Raw genomic sequence first — 13,544 nt, 5'->3', positions numbered from 1 at the left:
AAATAGATAATTCCAAAGGAATTATAACCTACTGTGTATTCTTTGCTGTGGCTGATTTAACTAAAGTGGAAAATGAGTGGAGGAAAATTGAAAGTTGTCACTGCTTTGTAGACAGAGATCCTGGCATCCTACCACAGATGTGCCAGAGCAGAAAGAAGGGAGGACCTTTTGCATTATAAGCTCTCTAAATGACATCAACTTTACTTTGTAATACAGGTGTGAAGAGAGGATTTCCCACTATTTTGTAAGAAAGAGATTCTGTTAATTTTATTCCATGCTGACATTGTCTTGGTTTTGTTTGCTTCTGGAACTTTAGGTACAGCATGGAGCCTGATGTTTGATGCTGCAGGGACCAAGCTTATAGCAACCTCAATCAGGAAAAAGTCACCACTGTAAGAAGAACGCGGCATAGTTTTTTTTTTTTCTTTTTTTTTTCATCAGCTGTTATAAAAAGGGGGTGAGAAGGGTGTGGGAGAATCAGCAAAAATTCAGCATATTTTTCTTTTTTTACTGCAGTCAAGAAGATGCCTTATACTCCTTACACAAAGACTAATATACACAAAACAGACTTTTTGTCATTTTAAACTCTCATTTGCCTTCTGCTTGTTTATTTTAAATATGTTGCATTTTATAAATTCAGAACTTGTAAGCTCAGAGTGGGATGCTTCTCATGGCCCCAAGCAAACATCTCTGATTTTAACATCCTATTATGCATGGATGAAAAGCTAAACTAATAACTAATTTCCACCCTCACAACACAGGCATCTCTGACAAGATTAAAAGCAATTGTCTTTAAGGGATGTTTGCTAACATTAGCCCAAAGTGGGCAAATGGGCAAGTGAGGAAGCAAAGTATGATTCTGCATTAGAACTAGGCAATTTTGGCAGTGCACATAAGAAAATCAAAGCATTCAAAAGAGGGACAAAGACATGGGCAGAGAACACACTGTGTTAATGCCACATAAGATTCACTGAGGAAAATACTGTGAAGGAAATACCTAATTGACTGAAAAATGGCATTTAGCTTCAAGGTGTCCGTGAATATTGAACAATCTTTCTTTATGCCCAAACTGGATGTGTTGTGCATCTCCATTGTATATTTGATAGCATATGTAACAAACACACACTGGAGAATAAATGGTATGTCTTCCTCTTCTTTCAGTAACAGGTTCATATGAGCTCAGATACAGAGGCTTACCTCATTATAATGAAATAATGTAATTACTTTTTCCATCTTTTTAAGTTTAATCCTTTAAGGAGATATCACTAGAAATGGAAATGCTGCAGGAAATGCTACCACTGGTCACGTAAACAGTTCTTTTGTTCAACTTCTTACAGTTGTTTTCAGTGCACTGCCTTTTAGTTGAGAGAAAATGTATTTGTGTATATATTTGTGGTCATCAATGACAATACTGTACTTTCCAAGGAGATGTTTGTGAAAGTCAGCATTACAGCTAAATTGCAGTTTGGGTATTGAGGTCTACCTAAACTTCCTCATGTGGTTTGCCTGATGCTGTTCTCTGCTTCCTTTTCTCTCCTGGACAGCTGTCTAGTGCAGCTCTGTGTAGCCTAATAATTATTATATTGTGACTTTTCAGTGGAGAAATTAAAGATGAATAATATCCCTCCATTTTTTTTCCTGTAGCACTGTGCACTTTTAAATGTCCATTGAGATTTCTGAATGAATGGGGCTGTAAAAATTCAAGTTTCTCTTACTCATTATCTGGTAACATGAAGATGCTGTTTACACAGAAAGCAAGGCTAAAAACTCTGAATAAGATAAAAGAAACCAAGAAAATCCCCAGCTAATCAGTGATGACTATAGCTAAGATTTGAACTGTAAGTTTGACACATGAATCGATATGGGCATTATCAGCTACTATGCAAGTAGTGATGCATCTCTTACTGGCATAATAGACAAGATCAGTTGCTCATTTCAACTCAAGTGACAGGAGTGGTCTAGTGAAAAGAAAGAACTAAGGAAGGAAGGAAGAGAGAAAGGAGAAAGGAGAAGGAGAAGGAGAAGGAGAAGGAGAAGGAGAAGGAGAAGGAGAAGGAGAAGGAGAAGGAGAAGGAGAAGGAGAAGGAGAAGGAGAAGGAGAAGGAGAAGGAGAAGGAGAAGGAGAAGGAGAAGGAGAAGGAGAAGGAGAAGGAGAAGGAGAAGGAGAAGGAGAAGGAGAAGGAGAAGGAGAAGGAGAAGGAGAAGGAGAAGGAGAAGGAGAAGGAGAAGGAGAAGGAGAAGGAGAAGGAGAAGGAGAAGGAGAAGGAGAAGGAGAAGGAGAAGGAGAAGGAGAAAGAATGAGGGGAAGGAAGGAAGGAAGGAAGGAAGGAAGGAAGGAAGGAAGGAAGGAAGGAAGGAAGGAAGGAAGGAAGGAAGGAAGGAAGGAAGGAAGGAAGGAAGGAAGGAAGGAAGGAAGGAAGGAAGGAAGGAAGGAAGGAAGGAAGGAAGGAAGGAAGGAAGGAAGGAAGGAAGGAAGGAAGGAAGGAAGGAAGGAAGGAAGGAAGGAAGGAAGGAAGGAAGGAAGGAAGGAGAAAGAGAGAGAGAAAGCGAGAAAGCAAGAAAGCAAGCAAGAAAGAAAGGAAGGAAGGGACAGTGGATATTGCATGATTAGTGCTGACCCTGCATCACAGTACAAGGTGCCACTGCAATTTGTGTCAATGTGGTTAAGATAGATTTAAATTAACTCTTGATCTTGACATCAGTGTAGCTGCAGCAATGTGAATTTCAACAAGTTAAAGCCATTAACCAGACCCATTTGCCTATGGTTTGCACCTTACTTTGAAATGCAGAAGGCCACTGCAATACTATTTGTGCCCAAGCAAGCTCATTCAAAGCAGAACCATGCATTGCTGCAAAAGCTGTTGTCACACCTGGCGTGTGACAGTTTTTGTCTCTCCAAGCAGTACAAAGCATCTGGAAAACTAACCTAGCTGGTTTGTAGAGAATTCTCCATTTGTTAGAGCATCTATACAGAGCATGGCCCACTATAACTGGTCTTCAGTCATGAGTGATCCCAGGTAGTCAGCAATGACAGAGCAGTTTTAGATGGCTCTAATTTATGCCCAAACCAATCTGGCTTCTGCCAGTCCCAAAATCACAGGAGTGCAAACACAGATTAAAGACACATTTTTTTCACCCTCCATTGCAATTCAAGTAGACAAAGGGCTTATGCAGTAATTTTATAGCTGCAGGTAACTGTTAACTAGGAGAAGTCACTTCTTAAACCATGCAGAAATTGGAATTTAATCTAAGAGGAAAATATATTTTAGTTAGAACATTGTAGCTGAGAACAGAAATCTGAAAGTCTAGGCATAGCTAAGACTTGACAGCAACCTTAAATGTACCTTTTTTCCCTTGTTTATTTTTCCTATTACTGAAGGAAGAATCATTTCTCAGGGAACAAAATACACTTATTTATAACACAGTATGTAATCAGTTCAATCTATCCCCTACCCATAGCAACAACAAAACTTCTACTCAGAACACTGAACAGGAATACATTAAAAACATGACATGAGCCCTTCAGAGGTTTTCAATTATTAGTTTTCTTGCATTGCACAAAGGTACAAGCTGTCATTGTACAGTGGCTTTTTAAAATGCAGAGAAATAGATGTGTTTCTTCCACATACAGCCTTAAACATAAGCATTGCAAAATTTTAAACTCTCTCTCTCTTTTTTTTTTTTTTTTAATCTCTCAGTTTCTTCAAGAACTCCCAACTCCTACTTAACCCAAGGGAAAAAAAAAAAAAAAAAGACAGAAACTATAACAATGAAAGGCAGCAGAGTCCACAAGGCAGGATATGGATCTTTGGGATGCTCTATTTCTTTTCCAGGCTATGCCATTAGCTCCCTGTGTTGCCACAAGCAGGTCATTCCATTTGGCTACTGCTAGTTCCCTGCTATGCAAATAGTAACAACACCACTTGTCCATGTCATAAAATCTTCTGAGGAAATAAACTCAGATTTACTTGTTATAAACAAACTGATTCTGAAGTTCAAGACTGAAATCCGTAAGACTACTTTTGCTGGAAGTTAATTCATGACAATTAATATTACTGCTAGCAATAATTTAAGTACAGATAATCAAGTTATTCAGACCACCTCTTCATCTTAAGTATATAAAAACCTTATACTATAAAAATTTATTTAAAGATAACAGTAAATCCAAATGAACTGATCAAATAAACTTATTCCTGTTACTGAAAGCTACATCTTTGAAATTCCGCTAGTGTGATGACAAATGTTAAAAAGTACCTTTTAATAGAATACATTTGTGATCTTCACCTTGCACATGTTATTTAATAAAGTCTCTGGATTAGGGAAAACAATCTGAAAATGAAAAAAAATATAGCCTTGAAAAGAGTCACAGATCAGACTTCTATACACGCAGTTTAGAGGTTCCTGCTATGACTTTCAACTGGAACAGGTAAAGATGTGCTTAATCATAGCGACTGAGCGCAGTCAACTTTTACTCGCTTCCATAGAAATTAGTACCTCCAGAGTCAGAGAGTAAAGCACTCATAAACTCATATGAGGTTTATCACACAATGTTTTCTAAAGATTGCACAAAAAGGAATATCACTGTGTCTGCATTTATCTTGTGCTTTTGTAGTCAGACACTTGCAGAAATATGGTATAGGACACATACCTCATTAAAAACTCATATGCTGTATTTTACAAATGTTGGCTTGTAATTATTACTTTTCACAGTTACCCGAGCAAGCAGTTCAGTGTTAAAGAAGTTAAAAAAATTATATGACAACAGTGGACTACTTTAATGAATTAGTTCTTTCCAAAGCTGTCATAATGGCAAATAGTAAAAATCAGAACAGTTCAATACATTTTGTAAAATATTAGCAAATGTAGTTCAGGAAAATTCAGTAGAAAGTGGTGTAAAAACAGAAGTACTATGCTGATATGCTTTCTGCCATATGTTATGTTGTTTTATTTTTTCAGCATGTCATCAACAGTTTTCTTTTGATATGATCAAAGAACCACACACATTCACTCAAATAAGGTATAAAGAAATCTGTGCTTCTGTTTTTCTTTAGTTTTCAGTCCTTCATTTTTGTCTGTTCTCTAAATAAGAAATCTTGAGTGTTCTCATGGCAAGGATGTGTATCAATTAAAAGTGAACTACAGAAAAGCTAAAAACTTTAGGACCTTTTGGATATGCATATCAATGGTAGGAACCTGATTGCACTCAGGGGAAATACTCTCAGTTATCACAGAAGCGCTCAGCACTCTAGTGACAAGTGCAGGAAAAATACATATACAGAACACTGGATTAAATGGAAGGAACTTATTCTGGCCAAGTGAACAATGCCTGCAATATAATTCATACACGTATTCTGAGATTTCATTAGTGGTTAGATACATAGATAGGCTTGGGCTCTTGCTGTATGACTGGGCTACATGATAGTGCATCAAGATGAAAGGAACTTCCATTTATTGTAATGATGTAAAATCTCCTAGCGTCTACAAGTGCTAAAAGTAGAGTTTGAACTAGTAACATAGAGCAACCAGTTACATTGTACAAACATTTCCTGATCCTGTTAAATATCGTAAAACAGTTTGTACTAACAAAGAAAATGTTTTAGGGATTCTTAATGCCAGTGATACTCATTATAGCCAGTGAGCACAAAAACACATCTGCCTTCTACTTAGGGGAAAGGAATAACATCATAGAGCTGACCATCTATCTTACATATTTTGAGTGCTAAGCAGTGAAAAATTGTGACCTGGGCCAAAAAAAAATATCTAATTGTGTTTAAAATAATGAGTATCTTTCTTTTTTTTTTTTTTTTTTAAATCTTTTCTTAAATGTAAAATTTAGGTCCTTTTCATGTGTCCACTGAGTTTCTTCCTTAAGAGATTACATGCAAATTGTTAAGTTTTTCCCCTCAGATAGAGAATCAAGGGTTACTCCATTAAAAACACGGAGGCACATTAACAGATCACAGCTGTGGGATCCATTCCTTACTCTACAGGATGTGGAGAGCCTTACAGGAATGGAGCATGAGACCCAGATCCTGACTTCCTATCAACCCCCACTTTTAAGTATTTTCAGCACAGTTCATCACTTTTGAAAAGTACTCCCAGAGATATATTTGCATAATGTTTCCTTATATTTCTAGTTCTTGCTTAGCAAGGTGACTGTTTCTATCCCTACAATACAGATTTGTTTCGGCCATGATGATGTTCACGATAGCTAGTATGGTCAATGAGACCCAGACAGGCTAAGGAGAGGAGAGCGACTTTTTACATAGGCAGATACAGATAGGACAAGGGGAAACAATTTTAAACTAAAAGAGGGGATATTTAGATTAGATGTAAAGAAGAAGTTCTTCACTCAGAGGGTGGTAAGGCACTGGAACAGGTTGCCTGGAGAAGCCGTGGATGCCCCATCCCTGGAAGTGCCAGGCTGGATGGGGCTTTGAGCAACCTCATCTAGTGGGAGATGTACCTGCCCATGGAACCTGCCCAGTTGGAACTGGGTGATCTTTAAGGTCCCTTCCAACCTAAATCATTCTATGATTCTATGACTTCACACTTTCTTTTTAGAGCGAATATAGAACTACCTAAGGCTTGACCACATCTATTCATTTCAGTCTGTCTACCTGAGGCCTGGAAATTTCTCAGCATTACTTTTATCAACCTGGCACCACTTTTTAAATTGTTAACAGTTAAGCAGTTAAGCTAAGGTTGCATATCTGTTAAGAGTAAGGATACTTAAGTATTTTAAAACATTTATGTCTGATCACTGAGACCAGCCTTGTTTAAACTAAAACAGAAATAAACTGCTTCAGAATTTTCTAATAAAAAAAAAAAACAACAGCAGAGAGGGACAAGAAATGCGGTCTAATATATAGCTTCCAATAAGAACACAGAAGTTAACCTAAGGATCTTGGACATGTTCCAGTACTAATAATTGCATTTTTGCTCTCTAAATTCCCTCTCTAATTTCATATAGGTAGAGATTTCTTAACTTCCTGTCCTAAGCTGTTGTGTAGCTTGCTATTCATTAAGGAACAATGCCATTCCAGTCAGGTGAAACTTAAGTCATACATGAACTATCTGGATTTTACCAAATTAACTACTAAGAAAATACCCTAATTTCAATTTAGTCCCCTGTAACTTGTCAGGTAGTTTCATTAGTAAAAGGAATTGTGGTTCTGTTCTCCAAAGCTCAACTTCTACTCTTCAACTGAAACCTGTAAGGTATTAATATTTTAATACACAGCAGTATTTTAACTGAATGAAAGAATACACATGCTGTATTTTGAATAAAATAATTTACATTATTCTGATCCCCACAGAAGGATAACACATACATGTTTATGCAACATACACATAAAATATATATCATCAATGTTCAACAACAAGCATATGTACCAAAGCAAATCTGAACAGTTTTCCCTGAATTTTACTCTGTCATTTGAGTATATTTTTCCTGATGCTTAGTTTTTACTGAGTGCATTATGGACTTCTCTAGGGAGCAGAAAATGTGTTTTTTAAGTAAACATGGAATGCCTTGATAAATCAAAACATTCAAATGAGATTACTATTGGAAAAAAAAATCTATTCTGTTTTTAACTGAAGTTCTATGTTTAGGATAATAATAAAACCTGTCATCCCAGAAGACTGAAACAAATTTTTATTCATTGTTGCAATATTGCACATTTCTTAAAAACAAAATTGTCATATGAAATGTAAATAATGTATTCCCATAAGCTAATCAGAAAGAAGTAGAAATTGCCTACAGCATACTGAGTAATAGATATTTTAATGTGGTAATTAAAAGGAACGGCATCTTTTAAGTACAAATATTTCTATGTCATGGATGTTCACTGTTCTACACCTTTACCTACTAAATAGAAGACAAAGCAACCCACAGCGCAAATGAATCACACATCTTTAGAATACTGACCTGAGACAATAAATTTCAGAGCACTACTTAGAATGGTGGCTGGGTAAAACACCAGAGGATTGTTTTTATGTTTAAACAAACAAACAAACAAACAAACAACACTTCTTGCTACATATTACTTTATATCGTTTTAAATTATACCTTTGAATCTTACAGCTGTTCAGAGATTTGTTTTTATGAAGGTAAGGCCCCAAACACCTACTTTAAAGTAAAAGCCTTATTTTTCAGCTTTAAAATACGGATTACAAGAATGACATTGCAAGGCAATGTGCACTGTTCAGTAGTGACTACTGTCTGCAATAAGCTCTTTAAAATTAGTCAAGACAACTCTCTAAGAGGAAGATGCGATGTATATTTCTACAACCGCTACTTATGTACTGGACTACAAATGCTAACATTGGCATTACAAAGTAGTGTAGAGCAGGAGCCAGATCTTCAGACACGTAAATCACAGCAGCCTTATTGCAGTTGACTGAGGCACAATGGTTTATAGCACTATAGGATTTAGCCTGGCATTACTGGGATATATAAAATGACTGAATATGAAACACAAGAGTATGAGTCACACATGCGAGCATTTGGAATGCTTAGATAACTAAACAAAAATTAGTCAGTGTTTAGATAAGTAAAGTACATGTGAATGTTGTGAGATCTTTTGCCCCTAATTGAAATCTAAGTCTACCACCACTTTCAGCTTCTCCATAAATTCTTAGATCAGGAGAAGATCCAGCAAGTTTAAGAAAGATAACTAAATCATAAGCCTAAAAGTCTTGTACAAGTCCAGCAAGTCGTTTAGGTATAAGCTTAATTTTAACCTAGTGACTAGCTCCACTGAGTAGATAGCACAACTCATGAGCTTGAAGTTAAGCAAATGCTTAAAGTATTTTACTGACTCAGTTACAACTATTAGACCAGGGCTTTGTGGGCCTGCTTCTCAGATACTGCCAAATCTGTAGTTAGTTTGAAACTAGAACTGGTGATGATGTTGAGAAAACCTCAGCAATTCTGTAAAAGCCAAGGGGCACATGAATTATATGTCTTTGCAGGAGTTCCTGGATTTACATGTATAACCTTGGAGCTTCTTACTGAAATATAATAAATAATTTACAGATTCCACAGCCCTGTACAAATATTAATTACAGCAAGTCTTATCACTCTTCCTTATAGCAAAACTGAAACTAAATTGTCTAAAGCCAAGCAGTGAGTGGTGGAGTGGATAACACACTTCTAGCATGCATTTATTTGCTCCCTACTTTGATGTGATATCTGACTCAAAGATCTAGACACTCTGTTCGACAAATCAGACTTTGGGCTGATGTTATTGCATTTTAGCTAATCAGTTCTAGGTAGAACAGATGTAAAATTCATTTCTATTATTTCTGGGTCTTTACTTTCAAGGGAGAGAAGTAGGTGGTGTACTTCTGATTCATTTAAAAACATACTTGGTGCAAATTTACAGCTAGGGAATTCCATAAAGGTTAGAGAACGGGTTAGAGACAGTGTGTGAGCACAAACTCCTCCCTCCCGGATCCAGAGAACAAGGACATCTTGTTTGAGGAGGGTGGGGAGGATATCTCTTGTTTCAAGTATGCCCCTATTTTTTCTCCATTACCAGAACTGCATGTCCTTCCTGATCTCTGCCTGCTCAAGGCGCTGCTAGTCCTATGTTATCATGAGTACTGACATTTTTCTCAGTACACATGTTGCAAGCTCTAACATTTTTATAATATTAAAAAAGCAGTCTAAACATTAGAATCCAAAGCACTCCTTTATGAATTAATTAGTAACATGGCATTTGACCTCTTACCACTGTGGTCTGTAATTTGAGGGTTATCATTAGCAGCCCCTATAAAACTGGTACAATGGATGTGTGAACACTGACCTCTAATTCAGAATAATATTATTCTTAAAACTGGGCTCATTGGTGTTCTTTAATTCGGGGGGGAGGGGGGTGGGGGTGGGGGTGAGGAGGGGAAGGGAGAAATGTTTGAATTCAGTTGAACGAATCTAGTATTTATCTTGCGTTCTTGTATTAAAAAATATACAGCTTTATTCATAATATGTTTGGTAAACGTAGTAGTAATAGGTTGGTGTAGAAAATAGGTACAGTGCCTTTTAACAAAAATATCTCTGATATTTGGTAGGTAGAAAGCTTTTATAAACTGTTTTCTGCTGGGTTACTGTCTTCGGAGTCTCAAAGCTTCCTCCAGTTAAGGTTAATTTATTGTTTGTAATAGTGCATATACCTTAACAATGTAAAGAGCATTTCCCACAGATCAGTTAATAAGATGCAGCACAGAGAAAGGACCAATGAATCTGTTTGTTACAGTCTACTTAGTGAAGCTATGACTACAATACTCCAATGCTGAAGTCAGTGAAAAGACACCCGCACAACACAATCCAGGGAAAATGCAAGCTGATACAGCACAAAAGATTCTTTGTTTAAGAGCAGCAGAAATTTCCAGCAACTGTCTGTACAAAAATGCAAGATAGAAGAGAATGTAATTAAATAACAAAACAAACCCAAACTAAAAGAGAATCATTATAAACCAGGACAACGACACTTTGTTTTTAAGTGCATACAATGAATTTTAAAGGTCTTTCTTCAGAAGGGGCAATAAAGTATTATGGAGGAGTGACACATTTGATGGATGGGTAGGTTCCGAAAAAAACATATTATCAGTTACTATTTCTTGTTTGGTTCTGGTCCAGTAATTTTTATTTGAACAGGCCACATGCTAGCATGGTTTTGATTGCAGGAAGACTGTTGTTAAAGGAGGTACAGTTTCATTGACTGTATTCAGGTTTACTCTACCCCTCCTTTTTCTTTTTCTGATAGGGACTCTGCTATGGCAGGCACTGTTTCAATTGTTAAGGGAAAAAAAAAAAAAAGTTTGTTTAGTAGATTACTCTTTGTTTTGTTTTCAGCCACCTCCCATCCAGTTCAACCCAGTGTATCTTGGAGGTCATTTAGGAAAAAAGCAATTTCACTGTTTCTCAAGTTTATTTCCCAAATAGTTTGACCCTCTTGGTTTTGTTCCTTCTCTCTTTTTCACCAATGTTCATCCAAAGCAGTGTCATTAAACCCGATGGAGTCACTTCACTTGAGCTATGAGCAATCAGGGAGCAAATCCCCATTCATTGTTTACTTAAGTAAACTTTTCAGAGCCTTCGTGAGATTGCCTCATCAAAAAGGATTAGTTATCAGGAGGAAAACTTCACTGTTTACCTTTCAAACAGGTGTAGGTTAAAGAACTGCTGATACCTGGAGTACCTGGAGTGAGGATGACTACATTATACCCAGTTACAGAGATAAGAACAGTCCTTCAAATAACAATCATTTCCCATTTACTTTCTTTAACTGTGGATTGTAAAGGTCCACCCACAGCACCCAGTGAAGAGAATTGCATTGTTTACACTCAGTTCTCAAGGAGAGACTTAACTGGAGAGGAATTATTCTTCTTATTCCGCAGGAATTAAAGGTGTATTTAGAGTACAACCCTGGTTCTTCATTGGATGAAAATACACTGCCATCGAATAGAGTTTTCTGTTGTTTTGGAAGAATAAACACATATACAGAAGCTATTTTTTTGAATCAGTCTCTGCTAAACGCATTAATCTACTAGTAAATCTAGCTACTAAAAGAGGTGCGTATGTCTTAGTCATGAATGTTTCTCCTGAGGAAGGTGCAAAGACAATAAAACTGTTTCACAATACACAGTATCTAAATTTCTGATTCCCAGTGCTTGCTGAGTCTGCAGGACAATAACAGCATGCAAGTCAACAGCAATGTATGACTGCAAATTAAAAGAGCAATGGTGTCTTCTCCCTTTCAGAGCAACCGGGAAATTTGCAGTATATGATGTGGAAAAAGAGATCTTCAAAATCTTACTTGCATTCTGAAAATATTTATTTTATTTTTATTGTCTCATATATTTTTGAGCTGCTTAGTTTACTCACTTTTGCCAAAGTAACGTTAATATAGTCACTATAAAGAATATTAAGTATTCTTATATTCCATACAATACTCTAAAGGAATATTACATTAAACTATTTTTTTCTTTATTTTGACCTCTTGCCTTTTAGTACAGCTTTCCTTATGCTATTTAATGTGACTTGAACTTGTAAAATTCAATTGGTTTACATAGCTTCCTTGCACGACAAGATATGTGGTTCTAATACATATCATTCCACAATGTTAATTTCCAGACAGCAATGTTTTACTTTTTAACAATTTAATGTGAAAAACATCCCCTTTCAACTTAGTATGTACTTTTAAAAAGCTAAAGTTTCGAAAAATGTGGAATAGTATTCATTGAACCTAAGAAGCCTTGAGTCAAAGATTTAACTCAAAGAATTAGATTTATTCATTAATTAATATGGGCCAGAGGCTAAATAGTGACTTTCATTAATGGTATTGCAAAGGCTTGGGGAACTCTCTTTACCTTTAGGGGCCTGGAGTGCATCTTGGGTAGCAAGAAGGCATGCTAAATCTGTTCTCCCTATCTAACACTGTTAGCAGACTCCTAACATTGCAGTAAGCACTGAAACCTGGATAGGGAAGATGGCAAGCCACATGTTTTCAGACAGTCACGACTTCTGGGATGGATGGCCTCATTCTTCCTGTGCTGGGGGTGACTGCATGTGAGGTCTGTCATGTGAGTGGGTGACTTCCTCCTCATCCTAACTCTGCCTTTCAGCACTTAGCCAAGCCCACACATTGTCTTGTGAAAATAAGACAATTAATTTTTTGAAAGCTAAGAAAGATTTGGATCCAAGCCTGCAAATGAACTGATGACTTTTACTGAGATTAACGTGTGTCCTGTGAATAAAATGCACTAAGAAATATTGTTGTATTCTCATCAGGGTTGTAATTTTCATTTAGCTAAGATGTGACTATAAAGTATACTTGTGTGAAAATACTTTATTGAGGTCCAGCTTTGCAGATCATGTCATATCATAATTGGTCCGTGTTTATTATAAACTAGATGAATGTTGATACAAAATGGGGGTTAAAGAGCCTCATGGCTAAGGCCATATAACAAATATTGTAGACAGGCCTTAAGACTAACTCCTTGCCTTACAGAAAGCACTCATATCTAGAACCTAATAACAAGGTGCATATGCAATTTAGTGATGCATAGAATTTTGCAAGACTTCTATGAGGAAGTTGAGTTTTCTTCCCAAATAATTTGCAATGGTTTTGCCACAGGGAAAAAAAAAATAATAAAAAATCCTTACTGCTAGTTCTTGTATTTCAATGAGAAAGGGAGCATTTGTCTACGAAAAATTACTTTAATTTCAAATATCTGCCTAAGCCATTCTGCACTGTCCAAGTTTGCAAATCCAACCTCTAGTATATGACAGGCCCTAAAATGCTACCCTTCCTGCAGATAAAACTTCTGTGGAGTTTAATAGAGGTTTTCCTGCCACATCCCAAGTGAATTTATTGTAAGTAGAATTGTGTCGTTGCAAGAAGTTTGCATGAAATAAATCAGGCAGGCCTGCAGAAATAAGCAAAACAAGACCATGAATCCAAAACACCAATGCCTATAAAAATTAAAGAAAATGGGACTTTGGCAGTGTTTAAGAAGAATGTACAGACTTCATTAAG

The sequence above is a fragment of the Anser brachyrhynchus genome, assembly GCF_964034855.1.
Source record: "Anser brachyrhynchus genome assembly, chromosome: Z".
NCBI lineage: Eukaryota > Metazoa > Chordata > Aves > Anseriformes > Anatidae > Anser > Anser brachyrhynchus.
The sequence above is the reverse complement of the archived record's forward strand: the minus strand, read 5'-3'. Positions refer to the sequence as shown.